This window comes from Pseudonaja textilis, chromosome 4 (assembly GCF_049901715.1).
Source record: "Pseudonaja textilis isolate UNSWEBS1 chromosome 4, rPseTex1.2, whole genome shotgun sequence".
NCBI lineage: Eukaryota > Metazoa > Chordata > Lepidosauria > Squamata > Elapidae > Pseudonaja > Pseudonaja textilis.
In genome coordinates this window covers 33,156,943-33,173,069 of record NC_141993.1, presented here as the reverse complement: position 1 = coordinate 33,173,069, position 16,127 = coordinate 33,156,943, and the positions used below count along the sequence as shown (strand labels likewise).

The following is a 16,127-nucleotide window of genomic DNA, read 5'->3' as shown; positions in this document are numbered from 1 at the left end:
CTCAAAATATTTTGATGGTAAAATTATTATATCTGACAGATAATAAACATGATAAATATGGGTAATATCAGCATACTAATATAGTGGAGAACAGGTTATGTGGGTGTTCCCTACATCCATTTGTCAACAAAATGGAGCTTGTAGAACTGCTCTTATCCATCTTTCTTTCCTCCTGAAGCTTCCAGAGTGCCTGAAAATATTGTGAGGTGATTTGTGGCAACGTAACAAAATGCCATCTGGAAAAAATTGCGAGGAAAATTATTTCACAATACAAAATTCAGAGTTCCTCCATTAATTTAGTTGCTGGAAAGAGACTTGGCACCCAAAACATCCACTTCCCTTCCTTCTAGCAAGAGAAAGGAGAGAGTAGGGCTCCTGTTCTTCCACTTCCATGAATCTACAGAGACTTGGAAGCTGACAACAAATGACCAACTTTTCCCACTTCTTTCCAGGGAGAGAAGTAGGGTTTTTTTTTAGTGCTGGGATAACAAATATCTGGAAGGTCTACTTCCCCTCCTGATTCTGCGGTAACTCAGTTCAGCAAAGGAAATGGGAGAAATGGCTTTTTGACCCTTGGGAGTGTCAGTAGCTCAGGAGCCATACAACTAAGGGATTTATTGTGGATACTGTGATACCTATCCTAATAAAGTAGTGCAATCTAATATATTTATTTATTTAATTTGCCCATCTCAAACCAATAATCTTGGGAGGCAAAATATCATAAATTAAAAAAAACACTACAAAGAGCAGTCAATCTATCTGTATCAGCCTAACCAGGAAACGGGGGCCTTCACACATTCAGGACTGCAAGACCCAGACCCAAGCATAGGCTGGTACTCCTCAACTTATGACCACAATTGAGCCCAAAATTTATGTTGTTAAGTGAGAAATTTGTTAAGTAAGTTTTACCCCCTTTTACAACTTACCACCTTTGTTAAGTGAATCACTGCAGTTGTTAAATTAATAAGATGGTTGTTAAGGGAACCTGGCTTCTCCATTGCCTTTGCTTGTCAGACGGTCACAAAAGGGGATCACATGATTCCTGAATACTGCAACCATCATAAATATGAGTCAGTTGTCAAGAGGATAATGTAAATCACGTGACCATGGAGATGCTGCAACGGTCATAAGAATGGAAAGTGGTCATAAGTCACATTTTTCAGCACCCTTGTAACTTTGAACGATCACTAAATGAATTGTTGTAAGTTGAGGACTACCTGTATTCACTTCCAGCTAGCCTTGGCCAGACAAGATGGGCATGGATCTAACATGGAAATGGCCAAACTAACCACTACAAAGATCCTGTCCACTTCTTCAGGATCAGCAGGTTCGAACTCCTCCCATATAACCATGCAAGATTCAGCCTCTGTATCCTCAATTGGCCATGCATCAAGGCTAGGGTTCAACATACTTAATGCATACAACATACAAAAACATCATATAACAGAAAAAATTCAGAGAGGACCAACTATTAAAGGCCTGGAGAGTAAAATATATGAAGAAAGGCTATAGGTTTGGGGTCTGGCTAGTGACTAGTCTAAAGAAAAGAAGAATTAAGGGTGACTTGATAGAAGTATTCCAGTATTTGAGGGGCTGCCACAAAGAAGAGGGGATCAAATTATTCTCCAAAGCACCAGAGAACAGGACAAGAAACAATGGTTGGAAACAAAGCAACCTGGAATTAAGGAAAAACTTCCTAACAGTGAGGACAATTAACCAGTAGAAGAGCTTGCCTTAAGAAATCGTGGGTGCTCCATCACTGGAGGTTTTTAAAAAGAGATTGGACAGTCACTTTTTTGAGATGGAATAGGTTTTCCCGTTTGAGCAAGGGGCTGGTCTAGAAGACCTCCAAGGTTCCTTCCAGCTCTGTTCTGTTCTAATACTGTGAAAATATTCATTACAAAACCAGTATGTTTGGAGAAGTGTAAGAAATATAAGAAATCAAGTTTCAACTTACTTAATTTTCTTTTCTATCAAGTCTCTTTCCCTCACTTTCCATGTGTACTTTATTATGGCTCCTTCTCTTCTTTATCTCAATTATTATACGAGAAACTCTGTGAGTTTTCTCACAATTGTCTTGCTGCAAAACACAAAGTTCAACTGTTCATCATTTAAATCTTCACACACTGTCTTTGTTCTGTTCTGCAAAAATATGAATATGTGCCTTCTGGTTGAACTTCATATCCTCTGAATGTTAGGTAAAAATCAGGACGTAATTCTTTTCTTATTCTGCTTTCTCTGTCACATTTCTTCATTCACAAGACTCTTCCATGTATCTATTCATATCCAATTTCTGCCATCACATTTGCCATGAGGTTTATATTTTGTTAGGAGATAATCAAGGGATTTCAGGATACATGCTTCTGAGGGGTTTTTCTTCATAACAAATGTAGGAAAAATGTTTAATTCTGCCTTCAAGCTGAAAGGCTAATTATGCAGCAGCCAGCCAGTTTAAATAAATAAACTGTTGTTTAAATCTGTCCAATCTCTTTTCCCCCTTATTCAGGTTTGCTGTATAAGTTTGGAATGCAGTAAGACAGTATTTAATTTATAGCCTTCTGTCTCCAATGTTTTAGTTAAATATTTTTGCTGCCAAAGTAAAGCTGCAGTTTTGGGTAGCATCCAAACTGTTGCCTGTTTAGTTATTTATCCCTTTGTGATTCTGTTGTATATTCTGACTGATTCAAGGTTGACTCAGCCTTCCATCCAAGGTTAGTAAAATGAGGACTCAGATTGTTGGGGACAATATGCTGACTCTCTAAACCGCTTAGAGAGGACTGTAAAGCATTGTGAAGCGGTATATAAGTGCTATTGCTGTTGCTATTCTGTGCTGTTTAACTTCTACGTGAACTTCTTGGGGGAGATTATTTGTAGCTTTGAAATAGGCACATCAATATAGTGCTGACATACAGATTCAAGGCTCTAAGGGTGTCGAATCCTACCTAATAGCAATAATAGACTAGATGAGGAAGAACAAAGTAAAAATCACATCCAAGCATAAAAGGGGTGTGTTGATAAAACAGGACATGAAATTGAAGTGAAACCTATCATAAAGAAGGTTGCATTACAACAGAAAGAGAAAGTTCTTAATTTAGGTATGTTCTTTGGTTCCCAGCTGTTACTGGATTTACAAATGGACACCTTGGCAAGGAATGTGTTTGCACAGAATTATTAGTGGAATGCCAGATACATTTCCTTTCTGAGCTGTTCAAATTTTGACAATTATTTTCCAGCCCATCTTTACTTTTGAAGTGAGTTTCACAAGGGCTACCTTGAAAATTGGCCAGAAATGATATTTTAATGAACATGTAAGTGACCAGACCACTGATCAAAACAAGAAACTGAGCTCATATGATGCCTGCAGTAAATGGTCTGCATTAAGTATCAGTTCCCTGCTGAAAATAATTTAAACTGTTAAAGTAGCCCTTAAAACCCCAAGCAGCTCATAGCCTCTTTATATTTTGGATATCTTTACATTTGGACTAGATAGACAACTTTAAAAATGTGGGATAGACTATATAATAGGATATAAAAGATGGAGAAATGTGATCCAGTCAGTTAGAACATTTCTTGCTACACGTGGAACAGTCCATGAATAATTCATGTAAAATATACAGGTTAAAGTAAGAAAATTAAAGAGAGAAGTTGTCCCAGCAAGATATGATTTGGAAAACATGCAGTTGGATCAATGTAAGGAATGGATTGATTATGCTTACCTTGTGCAAGGTAAGGAGGTTTGTGGGCTGTGATAAGAGATATTGTGCAAGCAAAGACAGATGAGAAATATTCCCAGTATTTTGAAGAGGAAAAGATCCAAGAGGCTTTTAGAACAAGTTATGATGACAGCCATAGAAAGCTGGAAGATGAAAGCCCTGGTTAAGAACACATGCTTTCTAATGTGAAGCAAGATAGACATATTTCAGTTAAGAATGTCAACAAAGGAAGAATATAGACGAGGAGGAGGGGGATAATGATAATGATAATCATCATTATCTTAAAAGCTCTTAGGTTCTTGGTTAGGACTTGAACTGTTCAGTTCTTACCAGTCCCAGACTATGAACTGAATTGAAGAATAAATCTTAAAGAATAGAATAGAATAGAATAGAATAGAAGAGAAGAGAAGAGAAGAGAAGAGAAGAGAAGAGAAGAGAAGAGAAGAGAAGAGAAGAGAAGAGAAGAGAATACTTTATTGGCCAAGTGTGATTGGACATACAAGGAATTTGTCTGGTGTAATACTCTCAGTATACATAAAAGAAAAGATACATTCGTCAAGAGTCGAGAATCATAAGGTGTGACACTTAATAATAGTCGTAGGGTAAAATAAGCGATCAATAATAATAGGTAGATAAAAATGCCAAACCCAAACCCAGTCTGAACAGCTGGCTGATTGTATTATGATCAAAATAAGAATAAAAATCTCAGATATTACCTTAAGAACTATTAGGTCTGGTTAGGACTTGAATTTTAAAAATTTTACCAGTCCTAGACTTTCCCAAAGGTGCTTTTTCAAGAGGCAACTGGGTTTTCTTATTTTTCTTTGAAAACATTTCACTTCTCATCCTGGAGAAGCTTCAGAGCTGAAGAAGCTTCTTGGATGAGAAACAAAACATCTTCAAAGAAAAACAAGAAAGTCCAGTTGCCTCTTGAAAAAGCACCTTTGGGACAACCATGACCTGGATGACTGAGAATTTGCATAGACAGTCCCAGATTGTGAATTGAATTGAAGTTAAAACAATAACAATAATAATGAGGAGGAGGAGGAGGAAGAGGAGGAAAAGGAAAAGGAGGAGGAGGAGGAGGAGGAGGAGAGGGAGAAGAAAGGAAGAAGAAGAAGAAGAAGAAGAAGAAGAAGAAGAAGAAGAAGAAGAAGAAGAAGAAGAAGAAGAAGAAGAAGAAGAAGAAGAAGAAGAAGAAGAAGAAGAAGAAGAAGAAGAAGAAGAAGAAGAAGAAGAAGGATTTCAGACAAGGCAAATGGATATAAGATAGCTAATAAAAGATTGTTAATGGAAAAAGAGAGTACAAAATGGAGATTTACTTTTGGATTATTGAATATAATAAGCTCCTTGACATATTGTATCCAACATCATGTCAGAATGTGGATCATACAATCACTAATAAATGTGCCAGAACACCTAATTATTTTTCTGCAGAATCCTTTCAGTAAAAAAAAGCTGTTGCAAAAATTGAATGGAAGGAAACAGAGAGGTTCATAATAAGGAAGGCAATCAGATAAAGATGGATATTGTCCCAGCGTATTTGATTAGAGAAAAGGCATTATCTACATTTATTGCTGACTAGAATCGTCTTAAGGACTTTTTGTGTAAAAATGAAAAAAAAATGAACCTGTGACTTATGGTTTTGATAATTAAACAGGATAGGTAGTAGAAAAAAATAATAGACTATTGAGAGAGGTCAAATATATTTGTACTTATAGTTGCTGTGAAGAATATTTGAAGCTATTTTTTCCCTTTTCTATCTTTAATCTTTTTGCTTCTCATGCACTTTTTCCTTTGATTACTTTCTTTTTTCTTTTATTCTTTCTATTCATTTGTATTAGCTTTTATCTTTTTATTTAAAAGTGTGTATGTGTGTGTGTATGTATACACACACACTGTCCCAAATTTGTTTACATTATAGTGAATATATTATTAAAATCGGAAAATATGATAGCTGGAATCAAAAAGGAGGTCAAAATATAATTTTAGATTTGGGAACAGCATTGTTTTCAGTCAAAAGTAAATAAGAATAAAAGTAATCCAAAGTGAAAATCCAGGTTAATGTTAAATGTGAAGTAGGCAAAGGTAACATCCAACTGCACTTTCTAAATTTACAACTAATGGTGAAAAAAATGAAGTTAGATGAATTTTCTTGGTCTCTAGCATAAAGATGGCCAACATGCTACAGAAGTAGAGATTAATCTTACAGAGCAATGACAAACTTGGATACTTGTTTTTTCTAGTGTAAAAGGTAAAGGTTTGAAAAATTGATACACAGAATGAGAGGAAGGAAACAGATGCCACTGAATTATTGGTTTAGAGACAGTAAGGAGTTCCAATCAATCCTGGACCAAATAGATAATGGCAGCTTCCTTGAGGCAATAAAAAGCAAGCCACAACTCACGTACTTTGGACATGTGATGAGAATGGATGATGAAGTAGAAAAAAAAATATGTTTGGCAAGACTAAGAAGAATTGAGAAATGGAAGGAGAATGGGTTAGGCAGATAGTCAGAATTAAAGCTATTTCTGAACTTCCTTAATAGAGCTACACATTGGACTGAAATCAGGTTGAGACATCACGTGCTTGTCTGTGAAGGCAACAGAGCTTGAACCTGACTCATTGATAACAAATTGACAGTACAGTGGTTCATATTAACCACCCTAAAACTATTGTGGTAGCTTGTTTCTCTCTTCTTTTTTTAAAAAAACAAACAAACCTATTTTTATTTTATTTGAAAAAAGTTAAAACACAAAATTTAAAAAAAAGGAAAAAGAAAAAACACAAAACAAATAAAACATTGAAAAGGGTGTATTAAGAGTTAAGAGTAATTTGTCGTGGATCAAATGTCCATGTTTGTGTCTTAATACCATTTCTTATCAATTGTTGTCTAATTAAATATAATAAATTCAGTCTCCACAATTGATATATCTTTCCAACAAAGTCCAGAGGAAAGTGATTTCTGATTAAATGTGACAAATCAGTTTCCCAATATTCTTCAGTTCTCCTAGGAAAAACCAATTTATCACTTCTGCATTCAGACACTTCTCCATTCTGCTATTGTAAAAGAATGCACTCTTGAACTTCAGAGAGGGATATGCAATAGACTCAGTTGGTTTTGCACCTGTACAGCCCATATCTCTTTCTAGACTTTCAAAAGGGTCTGCAGTTTTCAAATCACATTCCTTTTGTGAATCAGATTTATCCAGAGCTACAGTATACTACAGCAACTAAATATTTTCATTATCTTTCATCAACTTTTTGTCTTCTATGTAGAAAATTATTCCTTGCAAATTACAATGCAATTGCAGCTTGTAGTCAATTATACAAGGAGAATATCATGCATGGGTGTCAGATGATCACTTATTTTATGGATCCATTATTAAATGGGCTTATGTGTGCATGAATTGCTGTACATAATCAGCATGCTAATAGATATGTGTGAGAGCAAGATGTATCTTATTAATGCATTTTAAAAGTAGGATATATCTTGACATTATTCCCATCATATACATGGAAAATTAAATAAAGAGACATATCCAAGGGCTGAGACCTCCCTCAATACTTACTATAAACATTTAAATTTAATCCAACTTTGTACATTTGGCTTCATTTGAAGTATCCATACTTTTCATTATAAAAATACACACTGAAGTATTTTAGATAACATAATCTCATTTGAAGTGGATATCCTGAAGCTCTTCAAATCTTTAACTAAAACATCAGTAGTCCCAGACAGCATAGGATTCAAGACACTGCAGTTCAGTAGCATCTGAATGAGCATAAACTCTCACCTTACAGTAGGATTAGAGCACGACATATTTAGAGCTAGAATGACATATTCACTTCAGTGTCCTTAGCTCTAAAGTTGAAAAATACTTCTATAATGTTTTCCTCTGGAAGTTAACATGAGACATTGCATATTGCTTTCTAAGGATTGTATCCATCACTGGATACAAAATCAGCTACACACTAAATTAGAATCAAGAAAACATTTTTTTTTAAAAAGGAAGTTTAATTTAAAACATAGGAAATTTACTCAGAATGGAAATAAAATTTTAATCTCAATTAATCTAAAATTGCATGCAAAACTTTATGTACCTTTTAAGAGAAGAAATATATAATAGCAGAATTAATGAAGACAAAAACATTATATAATAACTGTACCCCAGTTCTATTACTTTCATAATAAACATATATAATCATGTACAGTAAATTGAAAACTATAATCATTTCTGCATTGTGTCTGCCCATAGTATCTATGCCTTTTGAACCTGTATTTAGAACTTTAGCAAACCAATAAAGGATTGTGTTTTTGACAAGTTATGTTGTTCTTGACAAAAGTAATGAAATACATTTTTTACCAAAATAGGACAGCATTTATGACTATTGAAAAGAAAAGAGGAATGAAATACCTCCACAGTATATCAAATTTTTATATGGCAAATATCTTCATTAATCTGAAATTCGGCATGTCTTTGGAAACAAATAGACTATAGAGGCCAAACTAGATCACTGGGATAAAAAGTAACATTATTAAACATTAAGTAGATTTTGAAGCTTGATGATAGCTAAGCCATCATTGTTTCTTGTTTTATCTTTTTCTATTACTTTAATTTGATTTGAAGGGTGGTAGTGATGTTTTATTATAGGGGCAGTTTTTATGTTTTCTCTAGTGATATGTGTATAAATGTGTGTGTGTGTGTGTGTGTGTGTGTGTATGCGTGTGTGTAAAGTCCTGGTTATAAATAAGTAATAACACAGGCAAAGGGAAGTTTCTTTAATTATGAGCATGAATTAACAGAATTCAGATAAACAAGGGCAAAATGAGGAAGGGTATAATTTATTTTTTTACATTCAGTTCCTTCATACTATCTTATAAATATTGTCTCAAATGTTTAATATTCAGTAGTACTATGACAATTACTGTTTACATGATCATACAGTGCAATAAACTGTTTGTGTATTCAAAATATTGTATAATTTATGAAAAAGAGAGAATTAGTCCTATATTAGGCCTGAAAAGGAAATTATAAAGTAAGATGCATGTAGATAAGGATAAACAATTGCATATTCTTTGGTACCAGAAACAAAGAAAGAGAAAGTCAAGGAACTACAATTTTTTTTTAAACAGTGATTTTAATTTCTTGGCCATAATATTTCAATGCAAACCCCAGATATTTTTTAAATTCATGGAGAAAAATTCCCATTCCTTTATATCTTTCCCATTTCTGTCAAGACAAATTCAAGAGAAACAAAGAGAACTATTTATTTTAATATAGTTTTTTTTAAAATTGAGAGGTGATTTGAGACAAAATGCTTCCATGTTCCAGATGCATCTTTTAAATAAGACTTCTATTTTTCCTGAAGGTGACACGGCTGTAGGAAAATGGTCTAGGTATGGCCTTAATTTCTGGTGGGCCATATCATTACTTCAGTCATTCTTTCAAAACCTACCATTGTTTTTTTTTTTTTTATAAAAAATTTATTTGGGTTTTCACAAAACGTAATACAAGTAAAATTTCTTTTTTTGAGAATAGCATGGTCCCGGGTTATCACTTCTCCACACAGACACGAGTTCAATTTCATATTCATCTTTGTGTTCTATTCCATATCTTATTACTATTTTAACATTTTCTCAATAATTTTTCCCTTCCCTTACTTTTCTCAATCTTACTTTTAATTATCTCATTCCTTTCTAAATTCAATTATATATATATATATATATCTTTTTCTAAGTTTCAGTATCTTTCTAGTCATTATATTTATACTTTTGTCTGTCCTGTTTCAATTTCATATTTTCTTTTCTCATTAAACAAATTTTTTCCCTGTAGTTACTAATTGGAGTATGATACCTTTGTATCTTTTAATTTTTATCCATTCAACTCTTATTTAAACTTCAATTTATACCTTTACAATTATAACATTCAATATAACACATAACTTCCAGTCGAATTCAGCTTGGTACATTCTTAAAATACACACTATATTCTTAAAAATTATATATATCTCTAAATAAAACACTCATTCCATTCCAGTTCTTAAAGAGAATATATATATATATATATATATATATATATATATATATATATATATATATATATATATATATATATATATATATAATACTTTTCTATTCCAATTCAGCTCTATCATTAATGTTAGTTATAATCTTTGACATCTTTAACATTTCTTTTCAATAGAGTATCATACTTCTAGGAACACTTATAATATTTCCATATTTTTTCCTGTTTCTTTCATATTCCTCTTCACTTAAATTTTTATAACACATTTATAATAATTAAAATGTTCCCCTCCTTTCCTCATTCCATTCTCTCATTCTCTTTATTTTATTTATTTATTAAACATTCCATTACATTACAACGAGTATTTTATCTATCATTTTAATCACACTTGTTTCATATTTTCAAAGTTCATGTCTATTTCTAATATAACAATACTATCTTATGTACCCTTGCAGAATCCCCCTTTCAATTAAGTTTTTACCCATTATCTCTGTGTCTTCTAAATAGGCTTATACCCTTAATCCTTGTATGTTTTCCCTGTTTCTCTATGTCCTGTTTCTGTCCTTTATAATTTCTTTCCTTTCCCTCCTCCCCTTCTTCTTCTCCCTTCCCTCTTTGACCCCTTCTCTCTCTAATTGTAATTCTCTCTTCTTTAATCCTCTCTTCTGTTTCTTCCTAGTGTTGTAATTACTTTTCAAACTATTCTTTTTGGGGGTTGTTTTTTCAAATCTTAAATTTTTCACTCTCTTTCCCCCCTTTCCTTTCTTTTCCCCACATAGAAATACTTGGTCATTGAAGATGGCTTCTTCTTTGTCCCGCCGTTCTTGTTCTACAAGCATTTCTTGTTGTTTCTCATAGTTCAGGATCTCCATTTCTAAAAATTGAAATACGAAACCAAAAGAACCTCTTCCTTCTTATGCATCTTCTTTCTGTTTTTTAAGTTCCATTCTCAATTCTTCCAAGAGTGATACATTTTAAAAACTTTTAAACAACCACCCGATTAATTTTAGTCCTTTAGATCCAAAAGCCAAAAATCGCCAAGTAATCCAAATAAACCAAAGCTGTTTCTTCTTGCTTCTTTTTTCTGCTTTCTCTTCCTGGGGTTCTCTTATCTTGTTACAAAGTTTCAGTTAAAATGTATCTTTTAGGAATCTTGTTAAAGTTTCACTGTTAATTGCTTTCACTTCCAGGTGTTTTCCTCCATTTTTCCAGATTCCACCCTTTTGTTTTTTTTCCTTCTTTTAAAAGTTTTTGAGAGTCCAGAAATCTTTATTATCCCTTTTACATTTTATTTTCAGCTTAAATACCTGTTAATGTCAAAGTGGATTTTTGCCAGTTTCTTGTTTAAATCTCTTAGTTGTCAATATAGGGAAGAAAAGAAAAAAAAACCCAAATCCTTTCCCTTCCCTCTCTCATTCACCGCTTAGAAGTCTTCTTTGGGAATAATGTTGTTCTTTATCATTCAAATTCCAGAGTACCTTATATTGTTGCTTTTTCAGTTCAACCTGGTCAGCCAAAACTTTCTCTCCTTATCTTCCTCCTGCACATTCTTTTCCGGTCGAGTTCTTCTTTGAGGTGGCCATTTCTGACCACCGCTGTAACCGCCTTTGGGAAAGGGAGTAATGGCCAGCTGGGGAGGAGAGACGTGGCTCTCCTTGACCCTGCTGGCAGTCTCTCCCCCTTCACCACCTCTACGGGGTGGCTTAGTCCCGAAACCAGCCGGCTTGGAGCGCTCCAGCGGCAATCACAGATTGAAACTGCACAACCGCAGATTTTGGTCTGTCGCCAAAGAAGCTCAAACCAGAAGCCCCTAAAACCTACCATTGTTGAAACCCAAAACAGTCCTCTTAATGAAAGTATAAAATATACCTAGAGCTCCTGGCACTCTTTATTTAGGCTTGGAAATTAAATAAGTCTGTGTTTTCTGTTTCTACTAAATGTGATTTGTCCATAGCTGGGATGTCAAACAGAAGGCTGGAAGGCTGAATCTGGCCCATGATGTGGTCAGATCTGGCCTGCAGGGCCAGCCTAGAAAATATAAGGGGCCTGATGGCCCACAGCCTGGTCTACCCAATGTGAAGAGGAAACATCAGGCCAGTGTGGTTTTGGCCCTATCTACCCAATGCGAAGAGGAAACACGCCAGCAGTTTGGGGAGTGGTTTCAAGCTCACCATGCCCACCTGCCCCCCCCCTCCCGGGGTCAACCATAGCCCTGATGCAGCCCTCAATGAAATTGAGTTTGATACCCCTGATCCACAGCCTTACTATTGATAGCAATTTGCTTGTGTCATCTAGCTTCAAAATTAAAGAGTCTTTTTACTTTTTAAATTTATTTTAATTATTCTTTACAAGTGATTAAAAATTATGAAACTTTAATAGATCAAAAAAAGGCCAAACTGTTAACAGGAATATAAAATAGACACAGAAAAGAAAGCAGTAAAAGATTTTTCATTTATAGATAAAAATGTAATAGCTACCAATGATAGCTATTACATTTTTACCTATAATTAACTTCCACTAGTACAGGTTTACAAGCCAAAAGCTGCTTATAAATACCTACCCAGCCTTAGACATTTAATGAATAACAATAGTACACTTTCACATATATAGAAACAAATTTTGAAATAGACCCAGGAAGCTAAGCAAAGTCAGGCTCGCTTAATATTTGGAAGGGAGATTATTAAGAAATACCAGAATCTCAGATTAAACTTGGAAGTTGACAAAATATTTTGAAAGAAGGCTGCAACCAACTTTCGTACTGTTGCCAAGACAACTACATGGATGTGTTAATTAAGTCACTAGGGGTAAGCTCAATTGGAAGGAACATTTCAGTTTTTCAGAAAATTTGGATCTCTATTTCAAGAATATTGCGATTGGCAGTCAAACTTTTCTCCAGAAACTAATAGGTTCCCCCCCTCTTTTTTTTATTGTAAAGAGGTAGACAGAAACTAAAGGAACATTCTGCATGTTTATAAAAGTGGAAAGAAGATAAAAGTTGCAACTACTATTGACCTAAGAGTTTAGTCTCAAAATGTCTTATTTTCTACTTACTCTACCAAAAAAGCATTATTGGCAGCCCTATCTATTACCAAATATGTATGTACTCAATTAATTTAATAGTATTAAAATACAAGATTTCTTTTTAATGACATATCTGATTTAATCCGGCTTCAGACAAACATAGATATTTTAGTATCCTTTTCAAGTATCTTAATATGGAATAACACAACTGGGGATTTCTATTAAAATTATACAGAAATTTATATTGTTAATTCGTTTTCTTTGCTGAGTTTGGTTGTTTTCTTGCGTCTTGCAGACATTTCATTACCCAAACTATCAATGCTGTTGTTGCTGATTATATTATCTAGTTAGGTAATGAAAAATCTGCAAGCCCAAAGAGCAGCAAGGATTTCTCATTTCAATTCTGAGCTATAAATATTCTCTTCTATTGGCCCTTTTCTTCTTTTTCCCTTACATCCTCCACAACACAAATTAACTTGTTCCAGCGAGCAAATAATTTGAATCAGATCTTCAGTGATCAATTTCCATATTACCTTATAGTCAAAAAAATATTACCTCCAAAAAAATCATAATAGCTCTAATCACCAAAACTATTACTTCAAATGTCCATCATCTTTTCAAATGTTTTTCAAATGTCCATCATCTCTTAATGACCCCATAATCCCTTGCGGGGTGGAGTCTGGGCAACTGAATGCAGAGTATTTAATGGCCAGATACCCTTCCTGTCACCAATGTGGAGTTTTGTTCAGCAGATATATTCTCATTGTGCCCAGAGAGAGAAATATCTGCCTCTACCTGGGATCGAACTCACAGCCTCTTGATTGTGAGGTGAGAGCTCCACCTCTAGGCTCCACACCATTCCTTTGAATAGGTATTTCATAATTCTGATAATTATTTTGTATAATTAGAATATATAACATATTGAGATTGTACCAATTCAGGTTCATACTAGGATTTCGAGATCCGAAGTCAATATGGGTGACATTTACCAAATCGTAAAGGGTTTTTGTAAACCAAGGACTCCAACTTGCTGTTATTGTAAAAAATGCAGATTGAGCATCTGCAGTAGATGACCAACTATTCTTCCCACCCCACTAAAAGATTGCAAAGAGAAAAATATTTCCCTGCCCCACTGCTCTTCTGAAAAGTGTAAAGTCTTTTATATGGTTAAAATGAATTTGATCTCAATAGATCATAAATATTTTAGATTGCTAAGATCACTCTTCAGATCTCATCTTTTCATTATATGTAAGGTTGTAATTTTTTTTGGCATCATCATTGCAATCTACCTTTGAGATCAAGACACCACTAATGCAGATTATTCAGTTAGGATCTATCAATTCATGAGTGGAAGTTAAATCTAGGACTGTATTCTTGACTTTTTTTGATGATGGGGACAATCAAAAGTGTTGATATGCATGAAATCACAAGCCATTATTAGTTAATCACAAGCCATTATTATTAGTTCTGCTCCAGAAGGAGGTTCCAGTGCAACTTTCTTGGTGATGCTTTCCAGTACTATTAATATTATTATGAGGTGACTCACTCAAAAAGTCAATTACATTGGAGTGATGGGTGGAAAAAGGAGAAGGGGCTGAATATTTTAAAGGATGACACCAGGATGACCATGGCAGATCTGAAGGAGGTGATGCAAGTCAGAGGGGCGTGGATAGTGCTGAGACATGACTGAATGGCTGACAGCGATGACTAATGTAACATTGTTTAAATATGCAACCAAATCACACCACCTTCCCTTAACTCTGAGGAGAAGCAGCACTACTTTTCATTGAAAAGGCTTTGTTATCACAGGCATTTATTTGAATCTTGTTCTTCTATCTTTTCCTTTTTTGATATTTTCTATTAAACTGAGATTTATATCATTCTGGTTCTTTACCTTCTTTCCACCTTCTCCTTCCAAGGTTGGTTTTAAAATTTAAATGTTTTCCCTTTAATGTGAAATCCACCACTATCAGCTTGATGCTATCCTAACTCCTTATCCCTTAGCCTAAATTGTTCAACCTATGAAGATTTATAAGATGCAGCAGTTGTATTCAATTCTGCAGAAACCTTTTCCTTTAAATTTGCATTCTTCTCTGATTTTTTGGGGGGGTTCTTAATTCCCCCATTCATCCATCAAGTCAAAAATGCATATTACTATGCACATGCCCTTCACAATATAAAATATTATGGTAAAACAGTCATCTGTTATTTCCTGACTGTGTTGACTATGTTACGTAGCCACTCTAAAGGTGCAGTCTGCAGCTGAATAACAAAAGATTTTGCAGTAAGTAATAATGCGGAGAACAAATGACTAAAGCTAGTTTCTCTACAGAACAATCTTTATGTTCCCTAGGATATAATTCTTAGTGAGAGATGAAACAGAATACTTTTTGCACCCTGATATTGAGACAGAACTGACCTCAAATGAAAAGTGGAAAGATATGTCCCATGTAAATGGCTTCATTTCCTGACTTTTACATGACTGTGGGGTTTGGTCAAATTTTGACAATAGATACAAGAGTTTTCTTCAGATCATTCTTCCACTTCAACAAGACAGCTACAGCAACAAGGAGAATACTTATTTATGAAAGAAAGCAACTATAAATATAGTTGATATATTATAAATTATTATCAAATTATATTATATTACATACAATATATAATAACTGTTGCCCATGTCCTTTTGTAGAAGAGAGATTTGTGGAATATCTAACATTAATAACTATATACTTTTGCTATTTCAAAATGGCAAGAAATCTTTTTGCCTTTTTTCCAGCAATTTTGTTTGAAAGTGGATTGTGAAGCACAGAAAAGCTGTTTGCATTAATCCTAGAGCTTCAGGCTGTTAAAACAGAGAAGTCTTGAAAAATATCATTAAGTATTAGGAAACCCAATGTTCACAGTTCATCTGAATGAAAGACATAATGATTTACATTAAAAGTGGTACATAGAAGTTCGCAGAACTACTCTTAAATGGTTTTTGGTAATTTTTTTGGATAAGGAAAAAAGATAAGCAAAACACAAGATGGTTATAAATGGAAAGGAACATCATTTGGCTCTATTGTACAATGAAGCAAGTTGTTTACATTAGAAATATTTCTCTTGAAGCACATTGTAAGAAATCTGATCTGATCCATTACATTCCTGGGAAATGATCTGATTACCTATTGCCCTTTTATTCACAAAGAATTCTCTACCACTAAAGAAAAAGCTATTCTGATCTAAGTTTTATCTTTAAATTATGGATCTGATGTATCTGAATAGGTGTGAAGACATCAGTGCAAATTCTTTGTTCTAAAGATGTATGTTGAATTGACAACTGAAAAGCCACAATTAAAGTTTAAGAGAACAAATAATGTTCTAT

At 34.1% G+C, this 16,127-nt stretch overlaps 1 protein-coding gene across 1 annotated transcript in view; it reads left to right on the top strand.

The window, feature by feature from the left end:
- Positions 1 to 16,127, top strand: part of DOCK1 (dedicator of cytokinesis 1) — a 399,928-nt gene that overhangs the window by 382,671 nt on the left and 1,130 nt on the right. The window lies entirely within an intron of this gene.